This window comes from Xenia sp. Carnegie-2017, unplaced genomic scaffold, assembly GCF_021976095.1.
Source record: "Xenia sp. Carnegie-2017 unplaced genomic scaffold, XeniaSp_v1 HiC_scaffold_13, whole genome shotgun sequence".
Lineage (NCBI taxonomy): Eukaryota > Metazoa > Cnidaria > Anthozoa > Malacalcyonacea > Xeniidae > Xenia > Xenia sp. Carnegie-2017.
The window spans coordinates 172,855-190,362 of record NW_025813436.1 but is presented as its reverse complement, the minus strand read 5'-3'; the positions used below and the strand labels follow the sequence as shown (position 1 = coordinate 190,362).

The following is a 17,508-nucleotide window of genomic DNA, read 5'->3' as shown; positions in this document are numbered from 1 at the left end:
AAAGCCCCAAACATTTGTTTATGATAAAGTAAATAATAGTATGGCGCCTTATGGCTACAGATTTTTTTTCCAGTGAAATATATTTGCAGGAATGTAGGATTTCGCTGCCACATAACGGCCACGATTCCCCTAAAGAAATCATAGCTAAAAGTTCTTCGGCAACAACAATTTTAGAAGCATCAATCTGCTTACCATACGCCATATTAACATAAATCGCATCACACACTCGCATAAATTGACTTTGATATATTACATTCATGCATACACTTCAGTTGTCCTTTAATTACGATTTTGGATGTAAATTTCTGCTGATAAAACTCAAAACAATGTTGGCTTGCTTTTTAACATCAAGGACTGAAATGTCGCTCGCGAGATCGTCTTTGCCAAGCATTTACAATTCATCCATAAATTTTTCGCCCTCTTGAAATAATTCACAGTTTGGACAGCAGCATTCATGTCAATATATGAATTTGTAAAAGATTTCCATAAATTCATTCTGATTGTAGTTTAGTTTCTATCATGCTTATAAAAATTACTATGAAACGATCAAACATTCAATTCAGACAGTGAGCTTCACTATGTTAGTTCAGTTGGCTATCAGTCGAAATCCGTCAAACCAATCACAATAAAACAATAATTCAAATGAACCAATTGTAAGATAGCAATTGGACTCCCTTATACGTCCGGCCACCCTTATTATCAGTCGAGACCATTCCAGACTGTCCACTGATCTGGCCATTGACCAATAAAATAAGCGTTTATGGCGCTCATAGACTCCTTTATCCGTCGAACCAGTCAAGCCACCCCGCTTATCAGTCGGTTATTCCAGGTCAATTAAAATTCAACTTATCTGGTTACCAAGATATTCATAAGATTAGTCATTAGTTTTCAATAATAAATAAAGCTGGATTTTTATCACGAAGTAAATGCGATAATAAAGTAAGAATAATTAATGAATTTTTAATTAATATGAATAGGTAATTTTTGAATTTCAAACATCAGTCGCGCGACGGATTTGACATACTCTAGATCCGCCCCTGATATTTTGTACTCCCTCACATCACTGTAGAACCTGTTTGGTAATATACTGATACACATCTGCTGTTTATGTTATTCCAAACATAAGTCGTTTATAATGAAATATACCACAATGGGTTACAAATGTTGTTTAAGGAAAACCCTCATTTTAAACATAACTTATGAAGTTTATGCGTTTCAATGGTTTTAGCTTTAAAGCCGACGGTTTCCATAGGTTGATCGATCTGTTGTACATCTTTCAGTTTCATATCGTGACTGTTTATGGTCGCTTCCTTTTTAATCCTGACGACGGACATGTATCACTTACTTGGTCTCCAATCTGTTTAGATAATTGATCACCAAAACTACAGTTCTCCGTTTGTCCTCTTAGTTTTATTAAAAATTGATGGTTATTTTCCCGTTTTCTTGTTTCATGTGGCAAAAAGTCTTTTATATGGGATAAGTATTCGTCAAACAATTTAAAAAGCAACTTCGTACTCATTCATTTATTTACCAGTCATGTCATCAGATATGGAAAGTAGCATTTTAAAGATCTTCTGAACGTCTACCTATGCACAATGCAGTTGTTGAGTTTTCTTTTGCTTTTTATTTTAATTTTCCTTTACCTTCGAGTTTCAAGAATAAATTAAAAACTTGTTCGCTGTCTTTTCCACCTCAGAGATACACACGTAATATTGATTGACAATCGAACAATTGTATGCCTTTTTGGTAAGGGATGATTTAGGTTCAACTTTTGCGCAAAAGATAAAGCTACATTTTCAAGTAGTTTTAACGTTTTGGCACAGCAAAAGTGGAAATTTTTCATTAAAATCACCATACTTTTATTAAGATCATTCACTACAAGCTACTTCAATCACTTACGGAACTACTGTTATTTTTACCTATTTAAAAAGATATTTGTATCAAAAAATCGGCAAAAGAGCACATCAATATTCGAAAAAGTCCTAGTCAAAGCAGTGTCTGTTCATACGGTTTCCATTGGTTATTGTAAATTAACTGTAGCGCAAAAGTTTCCCGACAGTGGGTTATTGCACCTCCATGAGCTCGTTCAGACCCCAAATTTTTTTTCTGATGGTGCGTAATAAAGTTGGTGTCACATGTTTTTTTACTCCATTTTAGATGATCTTAGAATCCCCAAGTACGATATCCCGTCACTTGGTCAAGATGATTTAGATTTGATGCCATTGCATACGGTGTGTACTATTTTAACACTCAAGCTGACTTTGGATATTTTCTATGAGAATCTGTCTAAATACTTTACTGCAACTAATATTTAAGTTTGCAAAAAGCTACTAAAATTTAGTACTGAGGGCTGACGACCATACTCCTAACGTTATTTGTTATCAAGCGAGTTTTTGTAAAAGACTTATACGAGATTGGACACTAAAAATGAAAGTCTAATTAACTTTTTGAAATTATAAAAGCAAGAAGAGCAATCAAAACTAAAATCCAATTGAGACATGCACAAACTTGATAAGCACTTAAATAGCATAGATGGTAAAGCCACAGATAAAAATATGTACGAAAGCCGTATTTTCTTTCTTTATTTATTTCGAGGTAAGTTAATGGCACGTCAGATATAAAAGATTAATTTTTATAAATGTAACCATTACACTTTGTCTGAATACTTGTATCAGATTTTTGAGTTTGCAAAAAGCAACCGAAAATTATCAAGAGAAGCTTGATTCAACTGGATTCAAAACTCATCAAAAATAAAGGACAGTTGCTAAGAGTGAAAGGCAAATGTATATAAATGTAGCATCACAGCAAGTTTATGTTCTTAATTACTTGTGCGTGTGATGACAGTATTACATTATTGTATTAATAATAAAAAACTATTTTAATACATTTTTAGTTGGATCGTAAAAGTCCACCTTTTCGAAGATCAAAGTCATCTGTATCAGGTAAGAAATCAAGAAATATCAATACACGTCAATTATATAACTCCCATCGTCACTTATTTGTTTCAATGTCAGCGTCATTACAATTAGTACATGATTTACAGTTTTTGTTCAAGTAAATTTATAGTAATATTGCTTAGCAACAATATCTGTTTTTGTGCTGCATGCTGTAATATCAAAGACTCACGATGCAAATTGGTATTTATATATGTAACAATTAAAATATACCTGTTTACATGCTACATGCTCTCGCTTTCCTAACTATATACTTCATAATTTTGGCTTAGACGTACCGTTGCAGCTCTTTAGAACGTGATTTCATCAAAGTCTCTTGTTCTTTGTTTGTTTTTCATTCGCGTATATTTTTATATGCGCTGAATTTCTTCTTTATGATGCTTCCTTTTCTGATTAAACTGTAACTTTGTTCTTAAAAGAGAGATATGTTGATCCGAGTGAAGTTGCTAATGCACGCATACACGAAATATTAGCCTGCCAACTAGTACCGGTTTTTTAAAACATAAGATAAAAAACTTTTATAATATTATACTTGGGCATGTTCAAGCGCTTAAGATATTTCGGAACTCGAGAGATGTTGCAGGAAACGTGAGAATAACTACAGCAAGTTGGAGGACATTCGAGCTGACTTATTAAGAGCATCACCGGATTGGGAAAAGTGAAACGTTCACATTTGCGAAGCTTTGAGAGCCTCGATATAATGAAATCCACTATCACAAACTGATAAAGAGGAAAGAGAGAGAGTGTATTGAAAGAAAAAAAAGAAAACTACTATTGACCAAAGTCCAAACAAGGCAATGTGTGTACTGTCACAACAAAGACCACAGATCCATACAATCTGACAAAGCCTTCAGTGTCAGTGAGCGTGAAAAGATCTTAATGGCAAAACGACGCTGTTATAATTGCACAGGGGAAAACCATAGATCAAGTAATTGTAAGAATCAGATTCACTGCTATATCTGTAAAAGGAAGCACCATAATTCTATATGTGATCAGCAGGACAAGAATTAAAAACTGGTGTGTTATCCTAATTTGAAGAATGTTGTTTATGCACCTGTGGTAGTAACAATAAAAAAAATAAATGTCGAGCTCTTTTAGACACTAGATCTAGTAGTTCCTTTGCATCAAGCAAGTTGGTAAATACAATTAAAGAAGAACCAATAAGGCAACAATATAAATCCATCAAAATGATGTTTCAAACAGCTACTAAAAGGGTCATTATTTATCAAGTTAAAATAGCATATGTAGAGGGAAAATTCAAAATGACATGTGAGGTGAATCAAATCGAAAAGAATGTATTGAGGACTTTACGAAACCCCAAGTATAAACAGTGGATAGAGCATTATGAGCACTTAAGAGGTGTAGACATGCACGATTATGATGAAAAGCAGCTTTTGCCTGTTCACCTCATTCTTGGGGTGAGTGCAATCTCCAAAATCAAGACACCAGAATTGGGGATGATGGGACGCCAGTTGCTGAGAGAACGATGTTAGGATGGACGATAGTGTCACCGGGACGAGAGACAAACCCTTCCTACTTAATTGCCAAAAATCCCTGATGAAGATTAGAAGCAACTTTATAGCTTGGATGTGTTAGGCTTAGACGATAGTTCAGAAGGGGATTAAGGAAGTGTGTACCAAGAGTTTAAAGAACAGTTTACGATGCGAAAAAAATGGTCAGTATGAAAAATCTCCTCGTGCAGGGCTAATCACCCAGAATTGCTAACGGAACTTCAGGTTGCCAAGCGTAGGTTAAGTCCATGACAAACCGATTGGAGAAACAGCCTGAAATGATGGAAACCTATCACAATATCATCAGGACAAGCAGACAATTTCAAATAATACAAAATAAAACAAATTAAACCGCTCTGATTATGTCAACTCTCTTAATTCTCTGTTCGAAAATCCCTGTAAATTTAAGCGTATTTCAAGCGACCTTACTTCTAGTAGACTCTCCACTCTACAGTCCCATCTATGCACACTTCTAAAACGGGGGGAGATCAATGAAACCGAACATACTTTCTTACGACCTACTCACGAGCACTTTGCCAGAGCACATGGACTACCTAAAACGCACAAACAATTTGACACATTACCTAAGTTACGACCAATAATTGACACCAACAAACACACCACACTACAACGTAGGCAAATTCATTGCAAACCTTTTGAATACACTCACCCTAAATAAATTTTCATTACAAGACTCTTTCGATGCTACTGTTGCTATTAAATCTATACCTAAAGATCTATTTTCCCAAGGTTATAAGTTTGTCTCTTTTGATGTTGAATCCCTTTTCACCAACGTGCCTTTGCGTAAAACCATCAACATTGTACTGGATCGCATTTACAAACAAAATATTATTAATGCCACACTCCGAAAATCAATACTCAAAAAACTTATTATTGACTCATGCACCAAAACTATATTTTCTTGCAACGGTATTTTTTATGAACAACTTGACGGGGTTTCCATGGGGTCATCTCTCGGTCCCGTCTTAGCTACTATAATTCTCACTGAGTTTGAAAACATTATTGTCACTGATTTGATTAACTCAGGTGTCCTTAAGTTTTACCGACGTTATGTTGATGATACTCTTGTTCTTATGCGACATTCTGACATTCCTCATGTTCTTGCCAAATTTAATAATTTTGATAAAAATCTTAAATTTACTTTTGATGATTTTTCTGACTCACATGTCAACTTTCTAGACCTTAAAATAACCAATAATGACATTGATATATTCCGTAAAACAACTCATACTGGCCAATATACACATTTTTCAAGTTTCGAACCTTTCTACCGCAAAACTACTTGGATCAATTCCCTATTTTTTCGCGCATTTAAGATTTGTTCTAACCAAACATTATTCAAAAAACAAATTCAAACACTCCAGTCTTTTATGTCATGGAATGGTTTCCCTCTTACAGTCCGAAAATTCTTGATTCATAAACTCAAAACCAAAATCATAGCTAAAAATAACGCCCCTAAACAAAATACTGAGAATGACCTTTATAAAATTTTCATTAGAATATCATATCTAGGCAAACAGGGTGAACGTTTGGTTTTCAATCTTCTTCGTAAAATTCGCCGCAGCTTAAAAATTCCTATCAAACCTATAGTTAAATATGAAACAAAAAAGACATCAATTTTCTGTCCCAAAAAGGACAAAATTCCGGAACTCTCTAAAGCCAATGTTATATATGAATTTAAATGTCCAGGCTGTGGTCATACATACATAGGCAAAACTGAACGAAACCTACACACAAGACTAACCCAACATGCTACTAATTACAATAATTCTAGTGCCATCTCACAACATTTACTCATTTGTCCAGACGCCAACTACATCTCACACCTTTTCTCACTTCCTGACGTTGATTCCGACCCCGATCTCACACGCGTGCCACTTAATCCTTGTAATTTGATTCCTAGTAACACCAAAATATTATATCACTGTAAAAATAATAATCCTAATGAACTTCTCATCTTAGAAGCACTTTTGATAAAACGCGATATGCCACAACTTAATAGTGGTCTTAAAGCTTGTAAGAAACTATCTCTATTTTAATGTTAGTATATTGTTTAGTCTTATAGTTCTCTAATTACATAACTGTCATTTCCGCTTGTAAATATATAAGCGTTTCGCAGCCTGCATTGTAAACCATAAGTCGGATGATGTCTTTTGAATAAAGACGAAATATTACACATTATTTTGTTTCAAACTCTTTTAATATCTTGAATATCAAGAAAATGAGATGTCCCTCTTCGGAATTTGCTTTATTTTGTGTCACAATATCATAGTAAATCAACTTGATAAAGAAGTGGTTAAAAGTCGCGCGTAAACTACAAGGAGGCTGTGAGCATTATCTTCTGCAAAAACTTGTCTCATACGTGAGAAAGCCGAGTCTACAAAAGTAAGGATCGTTTATGATATTTCAGAAAAATTCGATGAAAGGTCACCTTCATTGAATGATTGCCTTGACATTGGACCACCACTGCAGAGAAGAATCTTAGATGTACTCTTGCGTAGTCGAATGAAACCGATTCTATTATTAGGCGATACCAAACAAGCATTTTTACAAATAATCATTAGAGAGATTGATCAAGGCGTAATGAGAATCTTTTGGATAAATTATTTGCAACAAAAAGATATGGTCGTACATCGTATGACTCGAGCGATGTTCAGACTTCGTCCGAGAACATTTTTATTTGAAGGAACTTTAAATGTTCACATAGAGAAATTTGCACAACAATATCTAAAGTGTGTAAAAGAATTATCTGACGGGACTTACGTAGATGATATAAATATGAGTGGTGATTCAGTAGAAGAGACTATAGAACAGTAATCAAAACGGACTCTCAGCAAGGGACAATTTGTTTTGCACAAATGGCATTCCAGTGCAGTTGAACTTGAACGCGATGAAGTAGAGGACGGGTAGTCTAACTATGCTAAAGATACTTTAGGAACTAAATGTTCAGAAACTGAATTTCTCGGACTGGTATGGAACAAGCATGAAGATACTTTGTCTATATCATTACCAAAACAAAAAGTTCAAATGACCAAGTGAACGGTTCTTTAAAGAATCTGTACCTTCTCATAGGGAAAGTAATCTTTCGAGATAGCTGTGTTCGGAAAATCACATGGGATGCACAGTTGCCGGAAGGTATCAGGAAGCGTTAGGAAAAATGTTCGAGGAGTTTGCCAAGTGAGTTAAATTTTCCAAGGAGCATTCCTCGGATAAGAGTAATGACTACAGCAATTTACATTCATGGGTTTTCCGATCCTCGACCACTTTTCCTAACGATTCATTGACTACGATTACGTAAACAAGAAAAGATTGAAAACATTAAAAAAAAGTATATTTTAATTAACATACATTTAAAATAGGAGAAGTGTGTCGTGAATGTTAGCACATTCCAGTAAAAACTATAAGATCAGGGAACTTATTATGTTAAGTTTGATTGAGAGATGATGTCAAAATGACGGTGGGTTGTTTTTGTAAAAGAATAGTGATGTGAATGATGTGATTTTAGAGAGATCAACAATAAAACCTAATTAGTTAATTTCAATTCGGGCTTCCTCAAACTATCTGTGGGAATCGAACGACATTCACTTAAAAATATTTTTGCATTCGGTGAATTTGAGCTACTTCTGGGGCACGTTCGAAACTAGAACGTTAAGGGGGGGGGGTGGTGGAATGAATACCCATATATTCAGCTCTGCCCTGCTGATTTATTTTGAAATTATAGTCGCTAACGAAACAAATCAGTCAAGCAGTTATGAATAAATGAATAAACACCCCACCCCCTCCTCTCACTTAACGCTCTATGTTATGTGTAGCACCTGCTTAAGGATCCGACATGAGATGTTTAGTTTTCACATTTGTATTTGATTATTTTCTATTTAAGGTATTTAATGTGAAACCTATGCTAGCCCTATTGTGAGTGTGGGAAACACGGGTGATGATCTGCACGGGAACCGGTGTCGGATTTCTAACCCCGGCGTTAATTATATTTGTTTCACAAATTCCATAATGCAGTACTTTTATGTCATTTTCAGAACTGCAGTTACAAGATGGGAAATTCATTGGTGAATCAACAAAGCATAGAAAAATGCTTTTAAAATTGTGTAAATATAGGGCAAGTGCCTTTAGAAAGGTTAATTATGTTAGCGATGTATGTGTAATTTTCTCAGACGAGTTTTGCATCGGCAGAGGAAACGATGGAACACCTGTATATCTTGGACTGAGAAACGATGGTTACGGCAAAGCTGTGAAACGAATTCGTCGAGATAACTTCATCGATCTAACGAGTCAAGAAAAGGAAATTTTGAATGAACTCAACGCAGAGGGATCGAAATATGTTGTGAACTATTCATACTTAATGGAAGACAATGACACGGAATATGGCTATTTAATATTAGACTTATGTGAGGAATCATTGGAGAGTTTTGTGAAGTCTTCTACTTTGCCCGATCTTCAAAAATCTCTTCCCGAAATTCTCAGACCAATTTTGCAAGGATTAGCTTATCTTCATAGTGCCCCACATCCCATTCTTCATCGCAATTTAAAGCCTTCCAATGTTCTCCGAGACTCACGAGGCAAATTTCTCATAGCTGATTTTGGCATAAAAACCATGGCTAATGTGGGAACTGAGTTTTGGATTGCTCCTGAATCATATTGTAAAGAAGAAGATTCGTTTGATAAAGCTCGTTACAAAACAAAGTCGGATGTAATGGTGAGTGTGGGAACTTACTGCATCGTCAATTTGATTACTTTTTCTTAAGTTATTTTAGGAGTTTTGAGAAAATGAGAAAAGAGCTGATGTAATTTGAAGAACAGCCAAACTTTTATTTAACATCGTATATCGAAGACTTATTTAGGCGTTTTTGATTGGTAAATTAACTTCGGAAATAAGTAGCTACAGATCACACCAATGAGCAAAAAGTAACATTCGGCAAAAGTACCAAAATTGAAAAAAGACTAGGAAAAAGTTAGTTAGTTACCTGAAGATAAGAAATTAATCGCATGAATTTAATCTCGGACAATAGATTCTTACTGTTACATTTTTAATTGAAAAACTGAAATTGTTCTTACTAAGTTGTGCAACCGCCTGTTATTAAATATACTGAAGTTGTCGTCTCTTGAAAGCTATAATTTACGATGCAGAAATTTATTTTTGTTCAATTGAACTCCAATTATGTTAATGCATTGCAGGCTAAATTTCTAAATTTTATAAATAATTTTATGGTATGAACTTAAAATTTTGATTTATTATATCGCTTGTGTTATATAAGTCTAGCACCATCTAAGAAGTCTACAAATTAATTTAGTTACTTATTGGCTATTATGTGTTTATCCTCTTTAAACAAAGGCTTGAACTTAGGCTAACTATTTTAGAATGCAGGAATGGTGGCTTATTATGTTGCAACAAAAGGGAAACATCCTTTTGGAACTAAACCACACAGACTGATCAACATGTTGAATGGGAAACCTGTTGGCATGGATGAAATCAAGGATGAAACATTAAAAGACCTTCTGTCGTGGATGTTAAAACTACAACCAGAAGAAAGACCATCTGCCAACGAAGCCTTGAAACATCCATTTCTTATGTCGGATGACGAGAGATTTGAATTTTTATGTAAAGTTGGAAACCTACAGTCGACTAAAACAAATGATCCCCAATCTAGTATCGTCCAACATTTTAATGCTGCTGTCAGGTCAAATGATGAAGTGAAAAACTATCCAGGACTTAAGGGTAAGCATACTAGCTTGAATTTTCACATTTTTGTTACACTTCAATTATGTGATCGTTGTATAATAGCAATTTGATTGCATAATATTTTTACGTAATATTGAAATCATTTCTTTGCTTATCAGTCTTTATTTATTTTAATTCGAATTCAAAAAGATATTGCACGTTCGTAAATGTAAATCGTCCAGTTTGGTATAGTTCTGAGAAAGACTCTTTTTGTTGTTGTTGACTGACGTTTCGACAACCTTGGCGGTAGTCATCTTCAGAGTCAAAAGAAACAACAACAACAACAAAAAAAGTCCTTCTCAGGACTATACCAACCTGGATGATCTACATTTGCAAACATGTAACGATACCTCCGGGCTCAAACCATTTACTTTATTAGAAAAATATTACGCAAAAAAATATTCATTACTACCATAAATATATGTTGTAAAAATTTTTATTACAAAATAAAAATAAAATATCTAAAGCGTAGTTATTCTCTCTATAAAGAATGAGTGTTGAGATTTAATTATAAGATTCAAACGGAATATTCTATTTTTCTTAATAAAAATTTCTTACCATAGAAAAACTGAAGAGTAGTTTCAACTGGAAAGATTATTTATATAAACGCTCTATAATTATACTAAGGCACTTAAAAGGCCCGAGAAGACCTTCACTTAACCTATTCGCACGTCCTTTGACTTTTTCAATTTGAAAATATGTTCGTACTCTCTTGATTTAACCTTTTTTGTTGCAGTGAAGCAGATCCGTTACATTCACTTAACAAAAAGGCCAGCAATTTTTCAAAAAATTCACTACATAAAAGGTTAATATGACGAATTAAATCGACAACAAAAAGCAGCAGTATTTTATGGTTTTAGTTGATATATCTATCACCTTTTTTTAACAAAAAAGAACTGAAGCGACCTGCATAGCTACCATATACTTTCCTCGAAGTTGGCGGTCACTTATCGTTTCAGTTGCTATTATAATTTATATGATTTATTGTTTTGGTTTCCCTCACTTTTGACTAAATGTATAGTATTTAGTATCATGTATAAAATAAGAAACATACTCCGGGGAAAAGGTCCATTTTGACCTCATCATTTGAGAAAACAAACGAGACAGTTATTTCATGCTGCTGTATATATAATTAAATTATTGGCTGCTGTTAGCCGTTTTATCACACCTTTTGGTAATAAGATATGCGTTGCACGAAAAAATCAATGGAGTGGCTCTACTGTAAATTCACTACACTGTGGCTGTGGTTATGTACGCAATGTTCAGAGTTTCTAGGTACCACGTGACATGCAAAATATTACTAGTGTTTTTTAAACAGAGCTTCCTTGTAATTTGCAGCAAGATTGTCCTAAATGTTGTTGACCTTGCTCCATAGAAATAAGGAATGAATATTATTCACAGAATGCATGTATGTACTTAAATGAAAAAGACACAAGAAGAGCACGTTTCAAGAATAAGAGGTAGACATAGAGTAGAGTAAGGCCGTGTTTACATGAGACCAGAACAAATTCAAACCGCGGTACCAGCTTCTATCGGTCATAAAATTATTTCCAGTTGATGTTTACATAGGACCGTTACGAAAATAACTCAGAGCGGTCTGAAGTCACACTGCCTGCTGTACTCATCCAACTGAGTTCAGAACGGTATGAAATGAAACCGACATCATTGTAAACTGAAATTACTGTTCCGACCGGTCTAAAACGGCATCAACGCATGCGCACGAAAGCAAATTACGAAAGGAAAATGGCTAGCAAGCGTAAAATTAGCCTGGAAAGTAGGAATTACTCGAATGAGAATTTTTCGTAATTTCGTGCCGGTCCCATGTAAACCTGCAAAAAATTATGATTTTCATTCCGGTTTGACTTCGTTCCGGTCTCATGTGAAATGGGCCTACGTAGATAGGATGAAGGCAAATATCAGTTAAGTACATAGTAAGAAGGGTGGAGAAAAACCAAACAATAAGAGGTGTATAATTACAATGAAGGAAGACAAAGGGAACCTCTACATGTTTATTGTCATAAATGACGAAGTCTTCGCTTTAGTTAGGAAAATGCTCATTTTTTGTCAGTTTTCTTACAAACACTATATATTCATATGGTTTGCGTTAGTTATATCTTCCACTATAAATATATACTTAAGCATAAGAAATAGCTACATGCTTCAAAAACTTTAATTTCTCTACACTAAAAATAACTTTGTAAGCATTGCGTTGTTTACACGAAAGTGCTTTATTAAATTAAAAACAACATTTTTCTGTATCGCTTGCCTTTAATCTTAACAAATATATGTTTGCACGATTAATAAATTTTTGACAACTTTAATGATTGGTGCTAGGATTTTACAAAAATTTAAAGTCGTTTTCCAAATTTTAAGTGTATTTGAGTAAATTTGAGGTACCTATTCTTATGAATTTCATTAGTTTTGTTGCACTCACCTCTGAATGTAATACTTTTATGCCTTTTGAAGAATCGCAGTTGCAAGAGTGGAAATATCTTGGTCATTCAAGTCAGCATAGAAGTCTGTTGTCAGAATTGTGTTATCCCGGAGAACACATTAAATATGTGGGCAATGTACGTGTAATTTTCTCGGAGAAATTTTCCCTCGGCCAAAGAAGTAATGAAACCCGTGTTTATCTTGGACTGACAAAGGATGGTTACGGTAAAGCAGTGAAACAAATGCGTAGAGATAACTACCTCCAGCCTGCAAAGCATGAAAAAAAAATTTTAAATGAATTCAATTCAAAAAAGTCGAAATTTGTTGTGAACTATTACTTCTTTGAGGAAGATACTGAAACAGATTATGTTTATTTGATCTTAGACTTATGTGAGGAATCACTGGAGAAGTTTGTAAAATCTTCTTATTTAAGTGATCTTCAAAAAGCTCTTCCCCATATTCTTAGACAAATTTTGAATGGATTAGCTGATCTTCATAGTGGCCCAGATCCTATTCTTCATCGGGATTTGAAGCCTTCCAATGTTCTCCGTGACGTAGACGGCAAATTTCTGATAGCTGACTTTGGCATTAGTCGAATGTTGAAGAATGGATCTAAAACATACAAAAGCAACTTTAATAGGGGAACTGAATATTGGATTCCTCCTGAATCATATTGTGAAGACGAAGAATCAAATGAAGCATGTAATGAAGAATTAAATGAAGGACGTTACAAAAAAGAGTCTGATGTATATGTAAGTGTAAGAATGTTAACATTTACAAAACTCACAGCGAAATTTAATTTGTGAGAGTTTATATTTGCTGTTAACGTTACATTTCTTGTTATTTTAGAATGCAGGAATGGTTGCTTATTATGTTGCAACAAAAGGAAAACATCCTTTTGGAACCAAACGGTTTAGACTGGACAATATGTTAAATGGAAACCCTGTTGGCTTGCACGAAATTAAGGATGAAACATTAAAAGACCTTCTATCGTGGATGTTAAAACGACAACCAGAAGAAAGACCATCTGCCATTGAAGCCTTGAAACATCCATTTCTTATGTCGGATGACGAGACATTTGAATTTTTATGTAAAGTTGGAAATCTACAGTCGATTAAAACAAATGATTCCCAGTCAAGTATTGTTCAACATTTAAATAGTGAATCCTCAGATTGGAAAAGTCAAATGGACAATGATACTTATGATTATTTGGTAATTGGAAGGAAATATGGGCCTTCATAGACAGAATGCTTGAAACTTATTCGAAATATTGGCGAACATTGGTATGATCGACCACGGCCAAGACCACAACCAGAACCATTTTATAAGATTGGTGATCACAAGACATATTTTCTCAAAACATTCCCTAATCTTCCTGTTCGGGTGCACGTAGCTGTCAGGTCGAATAAAAAGCTTAAAAACAATCTTGAACTAAAGGGTAAGCATATTGGGCTGAAATTTTCACCATAGCTAGTTAAATTATGTACTTGTTATATAATACGTTAAATTAAATAATGTTTTTACATTAACACCATATGTTGGTTGATCATTTTTTATTTAAGTTGTGTTGAAAGATATTTATCCTCATTATTTCGTTAATTCTTGTCTTAAGTTGTAATTATCGCTATCTTTATGAATATCTTTGCTATATTATCAGTCATTTGTCATTCTTGTCCTTATTATTAGTTTTACTCTTATTCTTTAGATTGTATTTGTCTTGAACTGGAAATTAACACTCAGCATTGTGTATATACAGAAGAAAATCTAATTTTTATTACAATATGCTCATTATTTTAGATAAGGATGATCATGACAAAGAAAACATTAATACGTATGGGAATGAAGCGTCCGCTATTTCAGATGAAGAAACTTCTGTTATTGATGATTCACATATCGTCGAAGATATGGATGAGGCAGGGCAAGGTGAAAACAAATTTTTTTTCTTGATTTTAAGTGCTCTAAACTCTGTTTAGTTCTTACCGTCTCGTTTAACTTTTTTGGGAATTTGTTGGCCAAAATTTTTCTTAAAATGAAAAGTGTCGGAACGTCTTTTTGCATTTTTTAAGGAGTTTGTTGTTCTTTGTCCCGTTTTTTCCCCATCTATTTTGTTTTTTAAATTCCTTTAGTCAAATTGTTGTCTCTTCCCCTATTTCAACATGAGGAAGATAACTAAATGGTAAGTGGAGACCTTAGATAGCATGAACAAATTTGATTTGGCTGATTCGATTTTTAATTACAAGTGAAAACAGGTGCAATGAGGGTGAAGATTTTTCGTTTCAGTGTACAAATTCAAATATTTTACTGAGAACATTTTGAGGCTAAGTTCATATTAAATAAGCACCGTGTATTGGACAATGCTTATGTATGGACATTTTTATGTAATCATATCAACACAATTAAAACATTTTAGTTATAATATCAACATATTGATTAGTTTTAAGATTTGTCGCTGAATTGCATCTTGTCTGTGCTGCACTCAGGCCACGTTTGCACTATACCGGATTGCTATCGTAGCACGTTAAATTTTCTTTGTACTATAAGGCAGTGAAATTGTTCAACGTCAGAAACACAATCAAATAGACTAAATCTATCAACTTCATAAGTTGTTAATCTAATTTTACTGAAAGTTTGCATTGTAGGAGTAAACGATTGGGCTAGGTTTGCTACTAGCTATACTTTATATATATTTCTTAGTATTAAACTAGTACTTTGCCAAATAAAGTCATAAAGGTCAATGTCGCTTCCACAATATGAAAGTTTTGATCATATTTTTTGGGTTGAGGGAATATTATTATAAGCATGATTTTCCATTGTCCATGGCGAAAAATAAGGCACAATCACTAAGCCAAGTAAGAGTCAATCTGAAAAATGCTGGCTTCAAAGCATGAAGTCCTACTCAAATAAATTGTTTTAACGGATTTTAACAAGAACATGTCAACCAGGGACTTGGGAAGCCAAGGGCGTATGGGTCTGCAGACACCCACAGAATGTGCAAGTACTTGTTTGAACACTTCAACTTAATAAATGGACCTTTCACACTGACATGACGCAGTTTAAGAAAATACCACTGTTACAATCCATGTTTTAACAGCATCTTTTAACTGCAATTATATTTTACAGCCAACCAAAACTTCTTTGAATGTAAAGTTGGAAGGTTCAATCAAAAATTGGGATGAAGCTGTCTTAATGTATCTCGAAGAGTGTAAATCTAATACTGACAATGGGAGTTATCTTTCTGTCTTTTATAGTAGCTAAATGCATGTAGAGTGTGCCATTTACAATTTGCAATCAGTTTCCAGCAAGATCGGTCATAGAAGGCTGAGTTCTGACAGTCAGCCATAAAATTGCAAAAAAGGGATGTTTCCAGCTTTTCTCCATATCCTACCATGTTCAGCATCACAAATAATCTATTTTCTAAAGGTTTCATGATGGTATCATATTTTGTGCAATCTTGTAACAAGCTTCATTATGTAAGTAAGGTGCTGAGTAAATGTATTGTTTCCTGTCAGAAAGTTTTTATCTTGATCTCTAAATATAAGCTCTTTAAATCTTGCAACTAGTGACAGGTTAACTTAACTAGTTACACGTAACTAGTTTATAAAAAAGAAGGATATAAGTTTTTTTAGTCATTTTATAAACCATTAGTAAAATATCTGCACACAACAGTGAAAGTTATAGTAGGGTTTCATCATTTGGCATTGTCGATATGCAGTAACACTTTCATTAACAAGCTATCAAACTGTATTAACTCAGGCTTAGATATGCCACTGGAGATTAGGTATTTTTCACAATATCTGGGTTAAATGCTTTGGTAAGTGTCTCACCAAGTTCATTCACACAGACATTAGGCTACTTTAACACCCACCAACCCACACCACCACAGTAGTCTTGGGTTTTTTAAAAAGAGGCGATTTACAGTTAATTAGCACATCAACAATACATAGCATTGAAAAAAACAGGAAAGCAAAGGTATCAAGGAGCAAGACATCATGAAGTTTTTTTACATTGTTTATCATCTTTCGAGTCGTTCGTAGTCAAATACTACCAAAACAACCTTAACATTCCTAACATCCCACCTAACCACAACCATCAGTTTTCAACACCACCCAATTAAGAATTACTTTCAGATAAAACATACATAGTAGGTACTTTATATACATATTGAATATTCAGCAAATAATCTTGTATCGCTCATTAGCGTTTTCTCCATGGGGAAATCAGCATATCTGACTCCCATCTATAATAAAGATTCATGGGAACCAGCAGAGAAAAATAGACCCATTTTTTCATTGCTTCATCTTTTTATGATTTCATGATGGTATATCCAAACTATTTAGCTCTTCCAAAGATTTTTTCTTCACAATTGCTTCTGTGAGACCAGCTTCTATCTCTCCTTCATATTTCTTAGAAATCACGTACCTGAACTTTTCAAATGCCTAGGACTCCGTTCACTATGCGATGCTTTAATTGAAAAGTGTTAGGTATGGCTAAACTGGACTTCTTTCATGTTGGTTTGTGGATTGTTTAATTGAAATCGAGTTGTCGTGGATGTTGAAAGACCTACGAGTTCCCTCGTATCGACTGGAGCGCCAACAGGAAGCATTCTCGGACATTCCTCGTTATCTTTTATGTAATAAACTTATAGTATATTTAAACCTTTTGTGTAATAAACCATTAAACTGCACAAAACGCGAAATTGCACTTCGTTTTAATCCTTCCATGAGCTTCTTTTCAAGTTTATAACTTCTAAACTTCGAAGAATTTCAAAGTTTTGCAGTTTTTTGATGCATATGTAGCTACACCCATGAATATATATTGAGTTTATTGAGTTTAATGTCTACGACCACAGCTTGGTAAA

General features: G+C 34.2%; 1 long non-coding RNA gene across 1 annotated transcript; it reads left to right on the top strand.

Moving 5' to 3' along the window:
- Nucleotides 1–2,176: 2,176 nt before the first annotated feature.
- LOC124457490 lies at nt 2,177–8,620 on the top strand. The gene is made up of 3 exons (XR_006952626.1): nt 2,177–2,231; nt 2,894–2,942; nt 8,518–8,620. It is a non-coding gene; the product is annotated as an uncharacterized LOC124457490 (long non-coding RNA).
- The last annotated feature ends 8,888 nt before the right edge of the window (nt 8,621–17,508 follow it).